The following is a 24,164-nucleotide window of genomic DNA, read 5'->3' on the forward strand; positions in this document are numbered from 1 at the left end:
TTCGCTTCTCTGTCGGATATTGTTTGTCATATCCTGTTGTTTTTGTTCCTTTTGCACTACGTCGCTTAGTAGCCTTTCCAGCTGCAATCATATCATTTTTCTTTCGTAAAAAAATCTAACAGATCAATGTTGTCCACCGTAACGGTAGCACGGTCTTATAAGTGATATGGTTTGGCTGTCCGTGTTTTTTTTTTCTCGTTTGTTTTTCCATGTGACTAATCCTTTGGTCTGGAACTAGTCTTTCGCGTGTATGACATGCCCGATCCCACAATGTTTCGTTATTCGTTCTTTTCATAAACTACATGTTGACAATCCTCGGCTAACTGTTGGAGAGTTAACTCTTGTTTACTTTCGACTCGTTAGGAATCTTCGTCTTATCTCGACGTTTTTTGCTAAGACAAGACTCTGTGTAAAATTCAACCATTTTAAATTGTTTGCTGATAATTAAGCTTCCACAAAAGTCGACACAGTATTTGTTATCAATAGACTGGTTGAAACACGTCCATCTCTTGTGAAAAAGCGTTGTATTCTGGCTGGAGAGTACAGTAGCAGTAAGGGCGCATCGCTTACATTAAACAATGGTTATTTTTATTCCACAGACATTAGTGTTACTTGCTTATGCATTTTTTACGTGACAGGTTCTTGTGCTAAGAATTAAAAGGATTGACTGAGAGACTCAAGCTTATTTTGTTATGAAAGTTTATTTATTATTAAGGAATTTATAATGTCCATCACTTTATTGTATATCTCTTACAATGCTAAAAACGGGCGGTTGAATATTATCGAAATCTAAGAAAAATTATTCATGAAAGATTTAGCAACGGAGCTAAGTAGGGATCGAAAAATCTTAGCTTCATTGGAGAACTATTATCGTTTTAATAATCTGAAATGAAACGATTGACAAAATTTATAATACTTCTCGTATTTTCCGACTGAGAAAAGCCGAGCGGCTTGCTAGTGGACATATTAGTCGCTTGGCAAGGGAAAGGGGGAGAAAACAGAAGTAGTAAAACTGTAGCTGTCTTTTAGGACGCTTTATATAAAAAATAGTCAAATTGGTACATATTTGATTAGTTTGAAACTATAGATTCTTTTTAATAGTTGTCAACAAAATGTAATTATAGCCAGGTTTACCATATTAAAAAGCCTGCGAATTTTCATGTAGTTTTGTCCAGTACACCAAATATATGAGCATTTGAATATTATATTATGGGACGAGCACATTTTTGCATATATATATATATATATATATATATATATATATATATATATATATATATATATATTTAGTTATCTAAAAAAATGTTCAAATTCCTGACGTGAAATGTTTAAATTAAAAAGGAAAATATATTTTATTATACTATGTAAGACAAATTTTATCCTAATATATATATATATATAGATATCTAAATATATATATATGTATATATATATATATATATATATATATATATATATATATATATATATCAGTGCACCACATTTTTTGCAATTTTATGAGTTCCAATCTCAACGACTATTGATCAGAATTTAACACATTAAAACTCGTCGGAAAGGTACTGACCTACATTGTGTACTGGACCATTTGAAATTTGTGCTCAAGGTCGCACATTAAGACCATCATCCATTATCCAGAGCCTATTTTTTTAGTAGACATAACATGTTTCTGTAAAGATGCAGTATCTGATGAGAAGATCATTACATTCTTGGAAACTCCGCGGAATAATTGAATTCTTATTGGAGATATTCTTACTAAAAACAAATAAATAAATAATGTAAATTTTGCGATTTGCAGTTTTTATTTATACTTATGGTATAAAGCTCTGCTTCTAACTGTCATGCACAGGCCTTTTACTTGGTTGGGGGGTAATATAAACATTAATACGTTTATTGGACCGAGGCTTACTTATATATGTGCCTAGTAAACTTCCCCTATGAAATGCATTATTGCAAATATATATATATATATATATATATATATATATATATATATATATAATCTAGTATTTCAGCCTGGCCTTGACCGGGTGTTTTGAGGTGCATGTTGAGCAAAAAAAAAAAACGGTTTTAACTTTGACCCATATTATAACCCCTTAAAATTTATTGTTTTTGACTGAAATCATGTTATTAAGTTAGATCCATGTCCAAGGAAGCTATATCTGAAATTGCAATTATTTATACCCAAAATTGGCGGAGGAGTTTGGTATAGTTCTCAGAGGTCAAATCGTTGAACTTTGACTCCTTAGTAGCTAAATTCTTGGCCGAAAACCGATCATCAAGGTTTTTTTCCAAATCTCAGTAACCTGTATATCAAATTTCGAGTCTGTAGACTGAAAATTGACAGAGTTATTGCGTAGGAAAATGTACACAGACACACAAGCCCGTTAACGTTTATAGATATATAGATAGCAAGATAGATATATAGATAGATAGATAGATAGATTGATGGATTAGACAAAAATATATACGTATGCATAAATATATATGGACACAATATTGTGTGCCCTGTAAATATATATGGAAACAATATTGTGTGCCCTGTAAACTTTTTACACAACTATTATGCCAGTATAAATCATGCAGAATATCCGCATGGATATAATTACACGTAGTAGTTACGTAAAAATGGCCATCCCATGAAAATAACCGAAAAAAAAATAATAGGGAATTAATTTAGATGAATATTTAAAATAATATGCAAATTAGCTAGCTCTTTTGCAGATGAATTCACTTCCATGACCCATATATAATAAAAGTGCATTTTATTTTTAAATAAATAGAAGAGAGGGGTTTTTATATGAATAGCAGCAATACGTACAAAAGCAACACGGATATATAGGAGTATAGATAGATATAGAAGATAGATATACGCGCGCGCACACACACACACATATATATACACCCCCATAAATATGTTTATATATATATATGCAGATTTTTCTTCTAAAGTTATCAGTTTTTATTTAAAGCTGCATTGTTAGCTATGGCGACGAGTTTACAATATAGTTTCCATTTTTAGTCTCCTAATTTTCCTGTCACCATATCGTCATATTCATCACAGCGACATCAATTGTATTGATATATTCACGAGAAAAATGGAATTAAGACCATTTTACACTTTACATACGACATGTTTTTAACAAGTAAAAATCAATTATAAAATACCATAAAAATGTTAGAATGCACACACCTGGAAGCATATATATATATATATATATATATATATATATATATATATATATATATATATATATATATATATATATATATACATATATATATATATATATACTTCAGAATAAAATTATCTAACAACTGGCATTGACACCTATGATTCTAAGATATTACTGACAGTAATATTCTATGAGTACAATACGACGTTAATAAGAATTCCTCGATATACAAGGTAGAGAAAATAAATCAAACTTTTGTCATTCAATGAATTTAAATATTTATGACGTGAAATGCTTGAAGTTCAAATAAAAAAAAACAATAGTATTCTATGTAAGACAATAAATACATTTGAAATATTATACCTCTTTATCCTATAGGATTTCGATGACAATGATGAAGAAATACAGGGCGGGGAGAAAGAGAGAGAGAGAGAGAGAGAGAGAGAGAGGAAGATGAACTAAGGAGACACAGTTAATAAACTTTTAGAAAATAAAGTGCAGATCACTAAAATTGGTCAGGCGTCGAAAGCAAATCCAGACATATCAGGGAAAGAAAAAAATGTTCTCTATGACATTTAATTACTTAAAACAACTTTTAATGGTGATTTTTCATATCTATAACTTTATCAAATAAGGTGTAAACCATTATAACTATTTTCTAATATTTTTCCTCTGAAGAGGTGGTAGACATCGACATCCTACAGGATATGGAGTTTTAATATTTCAGATGTATTCTTTGTCTTACATAGAATAATACAACTCACAACAAATATATTTGAAATTCACACATTTCACGTCATAAATATTTGAATTCATTAAATGACTAAAATGTTATATATTTATTTAAATATATATATATACATATATATATATCCCTTTATATATATATATATGCATATATATGTATATATATGCATATAAATATATATATACATGGGTGTGTACGTCTGCGTGTGTGTGCGTGTGTGTGTGTGTGTGTGTGTGTGTGTGTGTGTTCCGAGAGAATTGGTGTTTGACCAACGCTTTGGTAAGCAATGGTTTAATATAATGTTTTGTTTTGAATCCCTGAAACAGTGTTTCATGCTAAACAACTGATTATCCCTTTAAGGGCATTAGTACTTTTATTTTGTTCACGTAAATAAAACTATTTAGAGATGCAAGAAATTAATTGACTGTGCATACTTTTTTATAAACATACACACATATATATATTCTCATACATATAATCTTACACATTTATGAACAAATATAATTATATATATATATATATATATATGTATGTATATATATATATACTAGCAGTTCAGCCGTATTTGCTCGGTCCCTATGTACTGTTCATAACTTGCGCTGCGTGTGATTCCAACTGTTTATATCAAGATTTTTCTGAGTAATTTCGTATATACCGCAGAGGTACTTTTTTTTTACTTCCCTCCCAATTTTGATCCGTTAACATTTATTGTTTTGGGCTCAAATTTAATTAAAATGTAAGAAATATGTCCAAGAAAGCAACATCTAAAATTTCAAGTGATGGTCTAGGTGTATCAGAATTTTAAGCCAAGTCGCCATAACAAACATTTGTTTGAATAGACACCTATCCGTCTATCAGATTATAACAATATGAAAATGTAATTTAAACCCGTAAATTTTATTTCAATAAAACGGGCAAAGACAAAATTTTAATATCATAAAAGCTTTAATAGAGAAATAAACAATTTTATTTATTTTTCCTTGGATTTCTTCACTTAACCTTTCACGGAATGTCGAACAAATAACACTAGTTGAATCTTACGATATTTATTTAACTGGCAAAACATCACCTTCCTGTTCCACATGACTAAGATATGCTTTCTTTTAATCTTCCTGTATGAGAATTTATTCATATTTATGTATTATAATCCATGTTTTTTTTTAAATGGAAGGATTTTTCCACCACATGTCACGATAATTCGTGTCTGTAAAGAAAGTTTAAAGAAACCGAATGTTAAGATTCTCACTTTGTTATCTACGGAAGCCTTTAAGTGTAAAAAAACACTAATTCAGAAACGTTAGTAATCTCGATATGGGATTATATTCCTCCAAAATTTCCACTTTTAAAGGTTTTCGGGGGCGCTGAAAACGGAAATAACCATTTATATATACGGCAAACGAAACTAGTAGTTTCCAAGATAATAAATTTTACAAATTGTCACAAAGTAGGGGGTCACTTTTCTATAATAATATGACGTCAAATGGGCACCCACTTTATGGCCACATTGCGGGTGGGCAATGCACAGAATTTGGCCTTAATTTTAAAGGAATTTTCGAGGGTGGAGTAATTCTTCATATTGACCCTATATGAAGAAACGGTGGAATTCTTCATATTTACCCTAAATGATAAACACACATTTAATTAAAGAGCAAGAAGCAAGGTTTTATTTAAAAAAAAACGTGATTTTTTTAAAACAGGTTTTAAACTTCGGACTTTACAGGTAAATTTCTAAAAAACTGTACTTTTTTTGTTTTAAATTTGAATATACTATTTATTGATCTTTTCTCTTCAATGATACATAAAACTTTGAGTAAATTAATTATTTACTTTTTAATAGACACTTGAAAATGGGGGGGGCGTGAATTAAAAAAAAAACGTTTGTCTAAAATATTCTATTCAGTTTATTGGAAAGAGCATAACATTTTACATTGACCCTGAAAATATCGTAAAAATAGAATCAATAGAAAAATTTTGATAGGTTTTTAAAGTTTAAAAATTGAAAATACTGAACTCGTAATATTCAATTAATTTCATTACTTTTTTTTTAAATAAAAAAAATAATATTTCTATTACTTTTTATACTACTTTAATAGTTTATTTTGGAAGTATATTCCATAAAGAAAATAAACAACCCACTTTTAAAAGAGAAAATACGAGTTTTTTTTTTTATATTTTATTTGCAGTTTCGTGTTAGGGGTGTCACAAATTCCTACAAAAATTCTGATACTGCTTATGCGTGCAAAACAAACCCACATGTTGCAATGCAACATGTGGGTTTGTTTTGCAACATTGTTGCATTAAATAAAGACACTAACATATTATCCAGTTAGGTAGAAAAGTAACTTATATTGCTTTGATAACCTTTATTTGCTATATTTTTGTTTTTAGATCACTTTCTTTTTAATCTATGTGTACAGACAGACAGTAATAATACAAACGCAGTAACTTTTACTTTATCGCCGAAACATTTTCGGCGATAAATGTAGAAATTACCTGGAAAATTAATGTTTTTTTACTCAAATAAAATTTAAAAAGTCAAAATAAAATTTTAATACAACTTTCTCATCAGTTACAGAAAGTAAAAAAAATACGTGTAGTAAAAAAAAAAAAAACTCACCATTATTCCAATAAAATTCTTTAAAGACAAGTAAATAAGTCTGAGGTATGCAAAAACTATATAAATAAAACGAAACACTAAACAGTTGCGTAGTCGTGACAGGAGTCAATATATAATAAATGAAAATACCGATATATATAAAATTTGGTAATAATTGCAAAAAGAAACCAGAGACTGAAATTCTTAACACAGAACGTGAACGTGGGTTAGCAGCGACAGTGTCGACCAGTTTAAAAGAATGCTTATGTTTTTTTCTGTCCGACTTATAAATACCAAAGGGAGATAACTTATCGTCCTTATTTTTTTACTGTTGGCGTGTTTATGCTATCATACATGAAAACTGGGATCTTTTATTTTTGGATTTACACGGATTACAGATTAACGAGCATATGAAATGTATTTTTTTAATATCTCAAAAAAATACCTGAATTTTTTTATTTATTATACTATAAATCTGCATTATATGGTATCGTCTTTTTTATCGAAAAATCGCTATATCCTTTTGCATTTCCAATGCTTTTTTATTCTTGTTAATTAGTATTTTTACTTACAGTCTTATTTTTAAACTTACATTCATGATAGTATTGTCTTTTTTAGGAGGCGGCTCATTGCCGCCTCCATTAGTAGCAGGTCGCTTCCTGCTGGGGTTTAGGTCTTTGGGTTTTGGGCCTTAGGAGTTGCCTCTTGGTCCTCCATCGGTTATATATTACATAGAGAGTGCTACCGTCTCTCTGATAAAACAGTATGAGTATTATAAAGTTCTAAAATGTTCATACCTTCACTATTAAATTTTTCTTGGTTCATTCTTTGGCGTTTTGGCAAAGATTTGGCAGTTTTTGCTATTTATATTTATAATAGTTTGTGCATGAGGCAGCTTTTTTCCCCTTGGGATCCCTGTTATACCGTGCTTTTGAGTCAGAACGTGAGGCAGCCTTCTTTTTTCTGGTTCTTTGTTATAAAGAGCACGTGAGGCAGCTTTTTCCCTCGGAATCCCTGTTATACCGTGCTGTTGAGTCAGCACGTGAGGCAGCCTTCTTTTTCTGGTTATTTGTTATAAAGAGCACGTGAGGCAGCTTTTTTTCTCGGAATCCCTTTTATACCGTGCTTTTGAGTCAGCACGTCAGACAGCCTTCTTTTTTCTGGTTCTTTGTTATAAAGAGCACGTGAGGCAGCCTTCTTTTTTCTGGTTCTTTGTTATAAAGAGCACGTGAGGCAGCTTTTTTTCTCCTCAGAATCCCTGTTATACCGTGCTTTTGAGTCAGCACGTGAGGCAGCCTTCTTTTTTCTGGTTCTTTGTTATAAAGAGCATGTGAGGCAGTTTTCCCCCTGGGGATCCCTGTTATACCGTGCTTTTGAGTCAGCACGTGAGGCAGCCTTCTTTGCTTCAGGATTTGCATGATACTTAATTTTTATTATTTCAGCATTTTTCTGATAGTATTCTTTTTGCTCAGATAATACCTTGACTTTGTTTTTTTCATAGTCTATATTTCTCTGAGCTTTTTTACTACGTGCTGACTTTGGCATTTTTTATTAAATGTAAACATATAACACTTATGTGTATCTTACTATAATATCACTTATCTTATAGCAAGACAACTCTCGTAGAATTGAGATACTGCCCCGTCACCAATAGTTAAAGTGTGGAACGGTATATACACCAATAGTGTAGTTGTTATCTTTATATGAAGTCCTAATCAGTGACAGTGTGAGGTTACTTGGTTAATTTATTGTAGTTTATTTTAGAAAACTTACTTGTTTTTATTAGTAGATTGTGTATAGTAGCCACAGTATCTAGTTATTTTTGTGGCTAGGGCTTGGATTTTGATTCTTTTTGGTCAGCTTCCAGTGAGTTCTTAGAAGATGATTTTCTTGCAGTTTCTTTTGCGGTTAATTTAACTTATTTCCTTTGGCGTTTGGTGAGTTCTTAGAAGAACTGGTCTGATCTACTTTTCTTAGCGAGCGAAGAGATTCAGCTGCATTTAACAATGGTTGCTATAGTGTATTTTTGCGCAATCGTGAGAATTTCAAGTTTCCTCCTTATTTTCAATAGTTTGACAGTATTCATGTGTCTTTCTGCCAAGAGCGACAGACGTCAGTGTTAGCCGTGATCGTCTAGAGGTTAGAACCCCACGTTGTGGCCGTGCTAACCTAGCTTCGAATCCTGGGCACAGCATTGACATTTTGTACATATTTTACAGTCCAAAATCTGAAGAATTTTGTGTTTTTATAACATTGTTTTTTGACGTCGTACTTGCTGATAGGTTACTCTTATAACAATTTTGATCAACTGAGATAAAGATTTCGTGGTTTTATTAACGCTGGTGGGTTACTGTTTAAAGAAAAAACCTTAACGTTCACCTCAAATATTCAGCGTCCAAGAAATATAGGCCACTGGCAAACTGGAACGTCTGTGAGCATCCGGTGTATTAGTTGGAGCTGTCCCTTTTGAGAGAATTCCGTGTTCGAAGTGGTCTGTCTACATTGGGTATATAGTGTTTAAAACTTGTTATTACACGTAATCTTATTTAATTATGGAGTTAGCTAAAAAGCGATGGGTCACTGCACTTCTCCGTGTAAAGAGCAGTCGATTGATGCTTGAACTGTTGTCAGAGACCGTTCGTACACCGAGATACATCGTCTCAAATGAAAGAAGAAAGCAGAAGAAGAAAGAAGAACAATTGGCCATTTTTGTACCCCTTTTTTTTTTGCTCTCTTTTGACATTTTAACCGACGTTCGGACACTCGCTGGATTCGTAAGACGCTTCTCTGTAAGAATATGTGCTTTTGAAACTTATAAGTTGATTTTAGTTGAGATTTGGATAGTTTTGTTTTGTAGGCGTATATAGGCGTGTACGGGCCATCCCTATATAGAGAGTGCTACCGCCTCTCTGATAATCATAGGTGTCAATACCAGTTGTTCGATTATTTTATTCTGAAATAAAAATAAATAAATAAATAAATATGCGTCTAGGTGTGTGCAATCAAAGATTTTTATATGGTATTTTATAACTGATTTTAACTTGTCAAAGCATGTCGAATGCAAATGTTTATTAAGTATGTAAAAAGATATATATATATATATATATATATATTTATATATATATAATGAACTGGTCTTAATTCCACTTTTCTTGTGTTATGAAGACATAGAATATATCAATACAATTGATGTCGCTGTGATGAATATGACGATATGGTGACAGGAATGGAATTTGTTATTGTTTTTGCGATAGGTTTTGAATGAATCTAATTATTTACGGAAGTGCAATTTTACCTAAATCCGAGTTGGGAATAATTCTCTTTTTAACCAATTTTGTACCCCTTCGTGGGGAGCGGTATATCTAATATTTTTATTAAATATATTTAAAAAATATTATACATATGTACAATGGGAGGGAAGATAAAAAAAAAACACAATAAATCATAATTCAAATCGCATCCGTACATTAGTTTTAGTATCATTTTTAAAAACGTAAAAACAACGCACCCTTTTACACACGAATCGCATCATTTTTACAACGTAAAACAACGCACGAATCGCATATATATATATATATATATATATATATATATATATATATATATATATAAGGAATAATATTATATATATATATATATATATATATATATTTGTCTTTATATCAACAGTAGTTTGTTGCTACACAGTCATGAGCAGGTTTCGGTCTACTAGTATTTACTGCTGTATTTTCGTATTGAGCACTCTTGTATGAACCTCGTTATATTTCACTGGTTACCCAACCTTTAGAAAATAGCAACTCAAATTATATATATATATATATATATGTGTGTGTGTGTGTGTGTGTGGGCGTGTGTATGTGTGTGTTAGGAATATATATATATATATATATATATATATATATATATATCCGCTTTTCTCCATATAAGGAATGCTTTTTTTAATATTTGTGTATAGTTTATTATTGATTATCAATCGAATATAATTATATAAAACAATAACAATGATGGTTAACAAAAATCTCAAACGTTTCTTATGAATGACATTTTTTAATCAGTCAACATCTATGCGACATACAATAATAAAGCTTTTATTTTAACATCATACTATTTCGCAATTTCTAATTTCAGATCAAAGTGTTATAATTAAAAAAGTGCATGTCATTTCAGGCATTTACGTCTATACATATTCAGTTCCTTACGAGTAATAATTTATTAACACTAGGCATTGATAACAAGCATAAACTACAGAATAAGGCATATAGAAAAAAAGGAGAAACAGAGAAATTAACACGTAAGAGCAATAGATTAAGGACGTATGAAGAACAGTGTAACAGAAAAGCAGGGAGAAATACAGAATGACAGAGAAAGAATTAGTAGGAGGCACATAGTCTGAGAGCGAAGAAAGGAAACAAATGGAGGAAGAGGAAAACTCTAATCCCTGCACCCACAAAAGATATTTACACGCGCCATTATCACATACGAAACCATCATGGAAAGAGATGATCTACATTTGGATAGAAAACGCAGGAATGTTTCATAAAACTCTAGCATCCCAATTTTTAAGACGTGTGTGACAGGACTCCCGTTTTATTGTGGAAATCAATGTCACCATATCTTAGCGACACCAATTGCCTTGATATATTCCATTGTTTGCGTTCCATTTGTACTCTAAATAGCTTTGGAATTATGGGAAAAAAATTACTAATTAAAGCGCCGGTTATGCTGCATAAATTAAATGTCATTTTCTAATGAAATTTATTGGCATCTTATCAGAATACGTAACGAAAACTTCTTAAATATCCAAATAGATATATTTTCACTAAAAGCTAGTCAAATACTTCTGTGGCATAAACAGAATGAATGTCTTATACCTGGACATGTTTCTACTACGGGATTATTATCTCTTAAAAAACAAAAGAGCAACTTGAGCATAAAGAGTTATGAAGTGTAAAATAAATTGTGAGACAACGACGTGATAATCAGTGATGGTGGAACTTTGGTAGAGTTTGATTACTTAACAAGTCATCTCAACAAGAAGATATTTACACTAATTTTGAAAACGGCCAGCAAACCGGCGGTATTGTGTTTAACCGATGGACCGTCCTAGGAAAGAAACTTTGCTCATGAATGAGAGTAAGAGAAAGGATTTGTGTTGTTTTAGGTAGATGAGTATTGCAGCAAATATTTGTATTAATTATAAAGAGTTAGATCGATGGTATCAAAAGCACTTAAATTCGATGACTGAAAGTACAAAAAATGTTGAATTAACGCTATCGACTTGATTTCGCTATTTTTTGTTTTACATGGGGGTCACCACTTATCAAGGCCCGAAGGCCACTCAGGGATAAAGTTATTGCGTGTACAGTAATTAATGGGATAGTATTTTAGTAATCATAAGTATTGGAGGGTTGATAGAGTGGCTTACTAAAGGGGGCGGTTTGTCAGGAGTTTGTTTATGTTAAACTTGAAGACATCCAAGTTGTAGTCAGGTGGGAAACAGGCAAGCGGCAGAGAGTTCCACTGGTGTGCAGTTCTAAGAAATAAGCTTTGCTCATGGTATCTACGTTTGGATTTAAGCACAGATAAAGAGTGGGAAAAATTATTGACAGTAGGTTCAGTCAGAAAGGTGTTTTTTTATGCATTAAAAGTGACCAGCCACCTCTTCCCCCCACTGTACCACGCGCCCAAGATCAGAGGAGAGAGAATTAGAGAGAACTTTGTCATTTACGGCCTTTGATGTGCTGCCATAGATGGTCGTGTCATCAGCAGAGATGTCAGCGAATGATTTAAGTATGTGTTTTGGGAGACCATTGATGTAGATCAGGAAGAGAGTTGGGCCCAGGATGGACCCCTGAAGGGCTCTAGCATTAATGCTGCGGGCTTCTGATTTCTGCTCATCAACCACTACTCTTATGAACCTATCGGAGAGAAATGATTTAATGATTGAGAAAACATTTCCAGTGCTACCGTACTTGGAAATCCTGTGAAGTAGACCCTTATGCCATACCTACCGAAGGCCTTCGATATATCAAGAGCAATTGCCCTGGAAAAGAAGCCTTTGTCAAGAGATTCATTAATCCTATCAGATATAACCATTAGCACATCTGTTTAGATCTTGAAGAGATGAAACCATATTGCATGTCACTAAGAAGGTTGTATCTGTTGAGGTGGTTGACTACTTATTTATTTAATATGGATTCCAACAACTTACTCATGACACACAGTAGACTTATTGGGCTGTACTTACAGAGAGATGGCTTCTCACCTGAATTCTTAAATATAGCGCATACTGATGAGGTTTTCCAGTGTGGTGGAAAGCACTTCACCTTAAGGTAACGCTTAAACAGTTTTGTAAGTATGGGGGCACGTTCTGGTTGGAGCTTTTTCAGCACTATAACTGGAATGCCGTCAGGGGCAGTAGCTTTACTGGAATCAAGGTTCTTGCTCAGCTTGGCGACCTCACGCACAGATATTTGTATGCTGCATAGCGTTTTGTCTGTTATAGGGGGAAATACGGGGAGTTGATGGCCTTCGTCGCATAGAGTAGAATTGACGATAAAGTTCTTGGCAAATAGTCTGGCCTTGTCTGATGCTGACGAGATGACCTCTGGTTATTGATGATGATTGGGATAGTACGCACGCTTCTATTCAGGATCCTTTTTTTTTACACGGTGGTCACCACTTATCAAGGCCCGAGGGATAAGGGTTAATTCTAAGTACAGTACGTTAGTGTGGAGATTTGATGAAGTGTTTACTTAAGGGGGCGGTTCCTTAGGAATTTGTTAACGTTGGACTTAAAGACATCCAAGTTGTAGTCAGGTGGGAAGCAGACAGACGGAACAGAGTTCTACAGGCGTGCAGTTCTAAGAAAGAAGCTTTGTTCATGGAATCCACGTTTTGATTTAGGCACAGATAAAGAGTGGGGGGATTTTCACGGTGGATTCAGCTAGACGGGTGTTTTTCGTGAAAGATTGGGGATGGGGGATCAGAGATTGGAGCTCAGACGAGCACCTGCCATGGAAATAACAATAAAACAAGGATAGGCTCGACACGTCTCTTCAGTGGGAGAGAGGTTGCAGGGTAGAGAAAAGGGCATCCCCCACTAAGCCACGCAGTCTATTTTGTACTCTGTCAAGGCAGGATAGGCTGTTTTTAGCAGCTCCTGCCCAGATTTTGCAGCAGTATTCCATCCTTGGAATCCTGTTTGCTATTTGCCAAAACTGGTGGGAACCAAGCCGCTGCTCAGCTACTTTGGATTTAACGGACTGAACATATAGCTCTGTTGCATTTTTAATACTGTTTTACAGAAGTTGCTGGCATTCCTGAAAACAGCTTTAGTCTTAGTACATCTACTTCGTTGGTAGCTATGGAAAAAGTGATTTCTGTGCGCGTTGTTAGGTTTTTGTTGGAATTTTTTGATGTTATGAATCTGTCTATGCCTACAATTAACCATTCGGTCAGGTCTGATACTATAGAGGACACACCCTTTTTAAACATAGAATGCTGAGGTAGATCAGATATGAATGTACGGAAGCTATCCCAGTAAGCCATAGAGTATCAATATACATTACAGTGGGGGGGTACGTGTGCGTTTCATTTTTATCTTAACTGCTACAACAAAGTGGTTGGAAGATTCCAGAGGAGATAGAACGGAACATGAACATAGCTCAGGGGAAGTTGTGAGGAAAAGGTCTAGAAGGCTTGCATACTGACACGTCGTATCGGGCACACGCGTGGGTTCGTGAACTATCTGAGTGAGGTCATAGGCACTGGCAAACTCATGACAGAACCTCCTCTAGTCATCGGTTTTATTTGAGTGGGTCAGCCATTCCACATTATGGACATTGAATTGACCGCAAATGTGAATGTTTGCCGAAGGATGAGCAGACAGGATGTGGTAAATTTTATCAGATATGCTCTTTAATATAGTAACCCCATTTTTGTAGGGGCGATAGAGGGCAAATATAAATGCAGTGGTGTAAGCTAGTTCAACCCGGAAGCACATATAATGTAAATTAGGGTCTTCTCTGGAGATATCCATACCACATGGAAAGCCATCTTTGTAGGCACATATTCCATGCCCATTGCTATCTTATGGGTCAGATTTAGATATCAAGTTAGAGTCTCCTTTAATTATTAATTTGTCTACGGAAGTGGTTGGTCCTATGCTAGTTTCACTTAGAAAGAACATGCCCCGTTTTGTCTCCTGTAATTGTGTTTCAACCTCTAGATGGTTGGAACGTAGACCCCTGATGTTGGAGAAGGATACCTGGTAGTAGGGGTCTACGTTGAAAGATGGGGTTCTAGGTTTATTCGTGTTTTTTTTTTTTAGATTTGTCCAAACCATGGAATTTGTTTATTTTGACTCGATCTTTTTGCAAATAACAGCTGCTCTAGGACATCTTCCTTTTAAACTTGCGACAATATAATCAAGCTGAGGCTTTATAACCATTGATGAATACAGTTAACCGTTTTGTCAGTCGAATAAAAGAATAACACATGGCTTTGTGAGTCTGGAATTATTTTTACTCTCCCCGTTGATAACTAGAGAAATTGAAGAATGCATAAAACCTAATTATGCAAGTAAACCCTCTAGGACCGTCTGTGCCATATATGGGTCAATTCTAATCAGGAAGATTAGAGCCCAAGGGCACAGATATGGCATATTTCATAACTTTCAAGTTTTTAAATGAATTCACTTTTTTTGTTTCAGATTCACGATTCTTTATCCAATAAAATCTATAATTTCAAATTTCAGAATTTTTATTAATATGTTCAAGCCCTTGAGTGTTAAACAAAATAAAAGTTCCAACCTCAAATTTCCCGCTTTTAAAGCTACCACTCAATTACCAGCGTCAGACCGATAAAGGCGTTTTACAATATCTCCAGTTATGAATAAATAACTTTTAATATAGCATCCGTAAGTATAAGTGAAATAAGGAACTAGAGCAAAGAATAACGAGCATTTTTTTCCCACAGTTTACTAAATAACAGAATATACCATGCACGGTTTATACTTTTAAGTTAGAAAAAATACTTAGCATCAATATAAAAATTTTATCACAGTATATCTTCTTCAAAGGTGTTATCATTTCGATGAAAATAACGTAATTGGGTCTAAACACATCGGGATGATCCACAAAAGGACAAACGATCATCTGTTACATCTATGGAGAAATGCTTACAGTGTATTATTATTATTATTATTATTATTATTATTATTATTATTATTATGTCTGTTGTTGCTGTTGTTGTTGTTGCTGTTGTTGTTGTTGTTTTTGTTGTTTGGTAGCATATATTAAAAATATTTTTTTAGGGAATCTATCAGAAAAAAAGTGAAACTACTTGATGTATAGAAATAACAGAATTAACGATTATTGCGAGGACAATAGAGGTTTATCGGTTTAGTCTTGAGAATAATATAGTTATACACAGCAGGAAAACTGTCAGCAAGAAAAGCGTTTCACTAGGCTGCTTTTCCTAGACATAATATGTTAAGACAGAAAGTTGTTCTAATACATTTAGAAATACCGGTTGTATAAACATGTAAAGGGTTAAGAGCCACTTTCGTGATTTCCTTGCCTTAAAAATGCTAAAAATTAAAGAAAAACAATGACTTATACCTTAAGCGCTTTTGGTTTGTTAGTATTTGTTTTTTTTTACTCATGTTCACCCCTTACAAAGCATATCACCACTTGGACGTAAGGAGTTACTATTTGGGTTCATGTCTAGGAAAGATTAACAAAATATTTGTTTTTGTTACATTTAAACTTCTGCATATCAGTATAGCCAGGGTAGTAGGCAGAAGGGCGGGAATTTCAAAGCTTAGCTGTTCGAGGGAAGAAACTATTAGAATAGAAAGCTTTCTGGCATTTAAGGACAACAACAGCGAAGGGGTGATATCTTATTGCAAAGAGGGTTTGTCAGGGATACGTACGTAAAGGGATTACAAGCGAAAAAACGTTCATCAGAACACATTCCATTAAAATATTTGTAAAACAGGCATAGAGATACAACACTGCGGCGATGAGACAGAGGCTGGTGCTAAGTTGATGAAGTGGGATCGATGCATCGGCCAAGATGTGGCAACAATTGCCCATGCATAGGCGAATGGTGGCCTTGTAAATATATACAGGATTCTCTGAGGCGTGAGTAATCTTCTAGCTTGATAGAGGGAACCCAGCTACTTTGCACCAACCTTTGCAATGCCGTCTATGTATTTGCTCCACTACATATTGACCGAAAATGTTAAGCTTAGGAGTTTGAAGGTAAAATTATCAGGTAAGGTGCTATTTGCCATGGATATAGGGGGTTAGAGAGGCGTCTTGTAATTGCTAAAGGAGAGAAGCTTAGTTTTACTAGCATTAGATGTTACCATCCATTAAAGGCCCCTATTCCTCGATGGAGGTCAATTTCTAACAATTCTGCCATTCTCTTAAATTTATGTCCATCTTTTCTTCCCTCATGCATATTATAGTGCGTTGTACCATCATCAAATATTCCCATCTCTGACACAATATTATCAGGGAGGTTGTTTATAAATATCAGGAATCATAATGGTCCAAGGATCAACCCCTGATGCACACCCGTATTAATGCCATGCTGCTTGGATGTACGTCCATCAATGACAACCTGTATGTTTTTATTGTCTGAGAAGGCGAGACTAGAGGTAGTATACTAATGACGGGCACTTGATAAGAAACACAATAACTAATAACGTAAGTTCATGGCAGAAAATTAACACAGTATAACACACGTCTTGGGTTAGCGCAAGGTATGCTTGCTATTATAGATAATCAAATCTTATTCCTCCCAGATTCATACAGATTGACTTATATTCGAACTTTATATCAATAAAACATGTTTATGTTTGTTTAGGTGTGTATTCGTCATCTATATTTCATAATTATAAATGGGATCTATCGTTCATTAACGAATAGGCGACGTTGTAAACATTAACGAGCAGTCTTAATCTTAGGAAATATTTTATAATGAACTAAATCTGTGAAGAAGGAAGGTTGACGGATGGGACGGTATAAAGATTGTTTGAAGTAGGATAGAGAGAAATGAAAAATTGTTCACACATCAGGGAGATAAGGGCACTCGGGAGTGCAGTGTTACGCATATCTCATGAAAATGTTCAGAGGTAAACAGCGCTATCAAATCGAATTGCTTGGAGCATCAATATTCTGCGCCACGAGAGAAAGACACGCACACAATTCCAACACGATTATATATATGAAAATCCACGTATAAAGCTTTTGGAAACTAATTGACTCGATTCCTGCGGAGTTGATAAATAAGATGAGGTCAAAATGACCTTAACTTTCGGTATATGTTTATTTCCTTCTCGATAGATGTTATATTCCATATGGCATCTCGATGTCATCTGTAATATGTGTAAGTTTATTGGTAATGGGAAGCAGAATATTTAAAATTAGAGATCGATTAGCTAACATAAAATTGTTTTTCTTATCTGTTGCAATATAGATAATCACAGTTGCACGAAAACAATGTGCGTATTAGCGTTGTATATATAGAATGCATTTGACTAAATTATATTTAGACATTTATAAAGAAATCCATATAACATGTGAAGATAACGAATCGTGAATATAGTAAAGCAGAAATAAAGGGCACTCTCAACTCACTGTGAACAGTAACGTCAGAATAAATGAAGTTCATTATATATTTTAATTTCTAATAACAAATATGCGTCATTTGCTTAGTATAGGTTGGTTGTATGCTCCGTTCTTAAAATTGTATGCGTTATCTTATAGTTTAATACTGTTACCTAAAATTATTTTTCAAATTTGCCTTTAAAAGACTAAATGGATATGTAAGTCAATAATATATATTATATAATTTTATCGACTAGAATTTGTTTTCTTTCAAGTGCTCGACAGATTAAAATCATGTTACTCCCGTCGATTAAATTAATGTTCCAATTAAAATTCCATGCAGATTCCAATGTTCGGTATAAAGATGTCTGAGTACAGGAACTGAAATTCTTTGCATATAACAGTATCTAAAAAATTAGAATGGCACTGTCCAATACATTTTGGTGCCTTAGTTTTCTAAACTGGATTAGACTAACTTGGGGTGCTGATTCCAGAAATCATATCATTTTTTTTCTAATCTAGTCAAGTTGTTGAGATATTTGCTATTTATATCTCTTTTGTACCTTCAAATTAACTGGTATTCCTTCCTGTTTTTAACTTATCATCCCCCTTTAAGTAACTCTTAACAAAAACAGTTACTGTCTTCCTAATTTTCTCTTCCGGTTAGGCTTTATCTCTTTTTTGCAACCTTTCGCGTAGCAGCTGGCTGTTCCTTCTTTTTTCGCTTCCATCCCCAGCATTATCGGTATGTTTTACTTGTATCTTCTTCTGGATACTGCGTGTGTTTACTTTGACATGAACTGTGACATTTTATCTTCCATTTCTTTACGAACACTTAAAGTCTTTCGATCTTTTAGCTCCTTCATTTTCCTACCATGGTTTGTTGTTATTGGTTTTATTTTTCATACCTGTCATTTACTTTCTTTCATTTTTACTTTTTCTCTTTAAATAAATATATCCGTGGATTATGTACAAATCTAGAGAATCGCTATTTTTTAGAAAAGTTTATCTTACTGTGAAGATTAGGTGCGTGCGAAAAAAGTACATGAGGCGTGTTCCTATATACATTCTAGCTCCAATAATTACAATTGTGGGTCGATATTACAATGTATGTTAATTGATTATGACATCTTAAACTTTAAAGTAAAGGTCAAATTTGCTATACAATGGCATATGAAGTTAGTAAGAAAGGGGACACTGAGAAGTAAATAAGTTTACTGATTGTGGCATTTTTTTCTTGATTTGTGGGTCAAAGTAAGGTTTATTCTTTTAATGGCAGTAATTCATTCATCTTGCATTGTTTTAAGTTCGTTGCAGATTTTCTAATAAAAAATTAAGCATGGCTACTTAATTTCTTAGGCGCCGTTGTTATAACATTCCAAATGTGTATGCTATATTTGCGAGGAATATACGTTGCAATCCAACACATAAAATACCATTTAATTTGTAACGTGTACTTTTCTTGCTTACTTCAAAGTGCTAGCTGATAACGGTAAGACATGGCCACGCCATGCTGTATGCAAGCAATGTGTTGAGCATCATCGACAGTAGACAAAAATCGCTCCGTTTGTGATTCTAATGGTTATGTGTGGACTAGACAACCATTTCAATGAATGATATTTCTGTGTAGTCAAAACAAAGGGAATCGACAGAAAGAACAGTATTTTTTCGCTTATTTAACCCTCAAGCCTGAAATTAGGCCAACTCCACACTGCAAGGAATTTCTATTTTAGTGTTCAAAGGAATTGGCTGGTTCTGAAAAAGACCAAAACTCTGTTTTGTCTACTGATAGTAGTGAAGCCACTCTTTCAGATGTCGTTTTCCCCATTTTTCATTAGCACAGTTTTTTTTTCCCAAGGGGAACTTAGTGATCTGAGTAGAGATTCCAACCTTTGCAAAGTATCTTGTAAACTTTTAGTTTCAAGACACAAAGTAAAAAAATACTCCGAGCTTAAAGTGTCATAATCTTCTAAAGAAAACGCCATATTGAATTCTTGCCATATTTCTCTCAGGAAAACTACATAGTATATTGCACCGACGTTGATGTCCTACTGCGACACATAAGTGCTAGAGAGTATTATTCTCAAAGGTAGCGCCTATTTATAGAGAGTTCCAAAAGAACGATAAAATATGTTCTACACAATGACCACTTATATTGATCAGTTCCTCTATGACGTTCAACGGTCGTAAAAGTAAAATATGATGAATTCATTTTTTTTTTTGCTAAAGCATATTTCATACTGACAGTAATAATGGGTCGATTTAAAACTGTTTGAGTGTCTCCCTGGGTTACAATGTGGCTACACACAATTTCGTTGATTTTAGTGTTTGTGGAATAGCATGTCAAGAACAGAGCACTGGATAAAAAATAATTGGCCTCTTCGCTGTTAACTGATTCATGGCCTTCTCAATGTTCTGTCTTCTCCTTTGGTGGAGCGTTCCAAAATTGTTTCCTCCTCTTCATAATGTTTGGCATCATGAAACAGTTTGTGAAATCTCTTGAGAAAAATGTCGACCGGTCTAAATATATTTTCATGGTATTCAGGCCTAACAATGGAAAAATTAAAACATTAAAGTTTTGATGAACTCCGGAATCGAAATTCTATGATTGACGCGAATTTCTATAATTTCGGAATCTTGCAGATTAAATGCCTTGACATCATTTATGAAAAATCAAGATATGTCAGCGACGAGCAAAAGGAGGGTTTCCATCAAGACACCAGTGACATAGATGCTCACTATCAACGTCATCGAGATGCACCCATGCTTGCAGACTAGTGTTGGTCTAAAAACCGCGATAATGACGGAGACACTAATTCTAGAAACCAGTAAAGCACCAATTTATCGGTAATGGCGTCTATGCTTAGCAATTCTTTTTTAAACTTCAGGATATAATTGTGAATATTTTGGTGTGATTCCATGATTATGTTTCTTTAAGTTAAATAAAAATATTGTGTCTTTATTTTTTTTATCATAGTTATCAGCTTACTACAAAAGAGGTTATACCATAGCATAAAAAAACTAGACATAATTGAAAAAAGTGGCAACATATCTGGAATGAGCGCTCTCAAATAAGGTAAAAATAGTTGAAACATCTTTGGCAACATGGAACTTTTTGTTGGTAAGTGTTAGCAATCCTCATTTCAAATATTCATAAACATTATCATATGTGAGTAAATTTAGCATCAGATAACCCTCAATGACATGTTGACGCTATGAATCGTGGGACAGATTAAAAACCTAATATAATATAACGAAATAATATAACCGTTTTAAAATAATAGTTAGGAGACAATTTTTCTATTCAGATGATAAAACGACGCTGATTTTCAAATCGCTAATTGAAATTTATCCAATTGAGCAATATTACAGCTTTTACTAATGAGGGTTTGAAAAAATTGTAAGCGAAATTAATGTTATCTTTATCCTGACATGGTGTAAAAACAACAGAAAAATAAAAATTCTAGCAATAATAAAAAATCGACTTGTTAGTTACGATGCTGCTAAATAGAAACTTCAAGAAATAAACTAGTTTTATATTACTCTATCAATTAAATACGTAATTTTCATTCTACTTATAAAATATGAATCAGGTAAAATGTTTACATATAGGGAAAGTTATAATATATTTTTCTAAAGAAAAAAATTTGAATGTGAATGTGTCTTACCGGGATGTCAGATAATCAACAAACAAAATGTAAAATGAACCAAAATATTAATGAGTTATCCATTAAAAATGTATTTAAAGGAAAGTGGTCTAATGCATTTTAAACGCTAATTTTATATATTTACTTGTTCGGGATTATTACAGTAGATACGCATTTCGGAGAAAATGATTATATCATTGAATAAATGTTAGACATATTCATAAAATTTGATAATTTAACGAATTTTATAGTTAAGAAACGGGGTGGGGGGCTAGTTTTGTCCGGGCGCAAAATACGTGTAAATATGATGTTTTAATTTGTCTAGAACGTGTATGTATAAATATAAATTCATGATTTCAAAAACAAAAACAAATATTTGGGTATTATCATTTGGAACCGAAATTTTAAGACAAACTCTAGCGTTGAATGCTGCCGACGCTATCACTGAACCAACGTGACGCACACATGAACTGATTAAAAATTGAAAATAAAATAAAATGAATGTACACAATGTTTCACAATTTTAAAGATTCTGAACCATTTTTGACCCATAAAAAAACATATTTAACTGCCCCATAAAAGAACGGTCCGCAAAAAATAATTAGGTGATACGATTAACGACGGTCTGCGACTGTTAGTTTCAGGGGAGATAGAGTTTGAAAATATGGAAACTAACAGACAAACATATAGCGTTGCTCTTACAGCATCAGCATAAGGACCAATGAGTAAGAAACTATCGCTTCCGAATTAACTGTCGCAGAGGACCATCAAATCATTGGATTTCTTTTAAGGACCGGTCTTTTGTGTGTATTTAGCCGGTTTAAATAGCTTTTAAAAGGTCAACAAGGAGTCAAAACAGAGAAAAATCTTTACACATTTTGTACATGTATCTTAGTCTATTTTACTCAGTTAATTAACCTGTCAAGTTGTAACAGTGGCAACGTCACCAGCTTTGACTGCTATCTTTTTGTTTTCAGTTTCGATTCTAGCTGATGGAACCCTAACACATATATATATATATATATATATATATATATATATATATATATATATATATATATATTTTAAATCACAACCTTATAATGCTATATATGAACTCTGGACAGATAAAAATATAATATTTAAGCGTATTTAACGACCGAGCAAAGCTAGTAGGAAATAAGCATGTATTTTTTGTGTATGCACATTTACTGGTATATATATATATATGCATATATATATGTATATATATACATATACATATTTGTATATTCACTATTTACTTTTAAACTAATTAACAGATCATAATGATTTTTTTACTTAATATGGAAGATATAAGCAGTCTATATGTTTATTATATTTAGTTAAATTGTGTTTAGTAGAAAAGGATGAGAATGAGCTGGAATTACACCGTGATAGATAAATATATAGATAGATTCGTTGATTGATAGATAGAGAGCTGTATTTGGATATAGATATATGGATCAAAATAAAATCAAATATAGATGCATAGATACAAAAATAAATATAGATACAAGAAGAGATTAATAGGGCAATAAGAACACGCACACACACAGCCACACACACAGACACACACACACACACATATATATGTACAATTTTCTAGTCTGTTGTTTGAATGTTTGTTCGCAATTTGATTAATATATACAAACGGTACATTAAATTCGTGATTAATTTTCATACTTAAAAATTATTTGCATTAATTTTATGTCAAATATTTCTAGTAAGACTCTTGCAAAATATACGCTCAAGGGGGAACCTCAATTGCATATTACATGAAAAAAAAAACGATTTTACTAAATAGCTGTATGTTACTTACCGTTTATAGCGAGAGAATTGTGTTAAGTGTTCTATTTAAGATTGTTATTAAAGTTAATTTATCATGATAATATGTTTAATTAAATGTATTTCGAATTATTATTACCGACATCATTTTTTAAAACCAAGCTGGCGTAATCTGTTTGATTAAATACAATACTTGTCTCTGAAAACTCTTAAAAATGTGGTAAATTACGTTTAACAACTATTAGAAAGTGCCTTTACGAAAGAAAAAGCCAGTAAAAAAATTCCCTTAGCGAAAAAAAAACATTAAAAGGAATTCCAGGTGTTTCTTAACTTTTTTATAAGTCACGCATGCCTTTAGAAAGTTTCTCCTACAGCGTCAATAGCACGCGTGGCTCTGTGGGCAAAATAATATGTACAAAAGTTCTGGCTCATTTTCTCTCTTTCGCGTTTTCCGATCGAGCCCGGACACTGTGGCTCAATTTTTTTGTCACACTGTTACCCCCTGCTATTTTGATTAAACAAAAAAGTTGTTTTGATTCATTTATCTTTTATTTAATATTTTTTGTGGCCGAGGGGGGGGGTCCAGCCCACGGG

The sequence above is a fragment of the Euprymna scolopes genome, chromosome 2 (genome assembly GCF_053919585.1).
Source record: "Euprymna scolopes isolate OS-2025 chromosome 2, ASM5391958v1, whole genome shotgun sequence".
In the NCBI taxonomy this organism is placed as follows: domain Eukaryota; kingdom Metazoa; phylum Mollusca; class Cephalopoda; order Sepiida; family Sepiolidae; genus Euprymna; species Euprymna scolopes.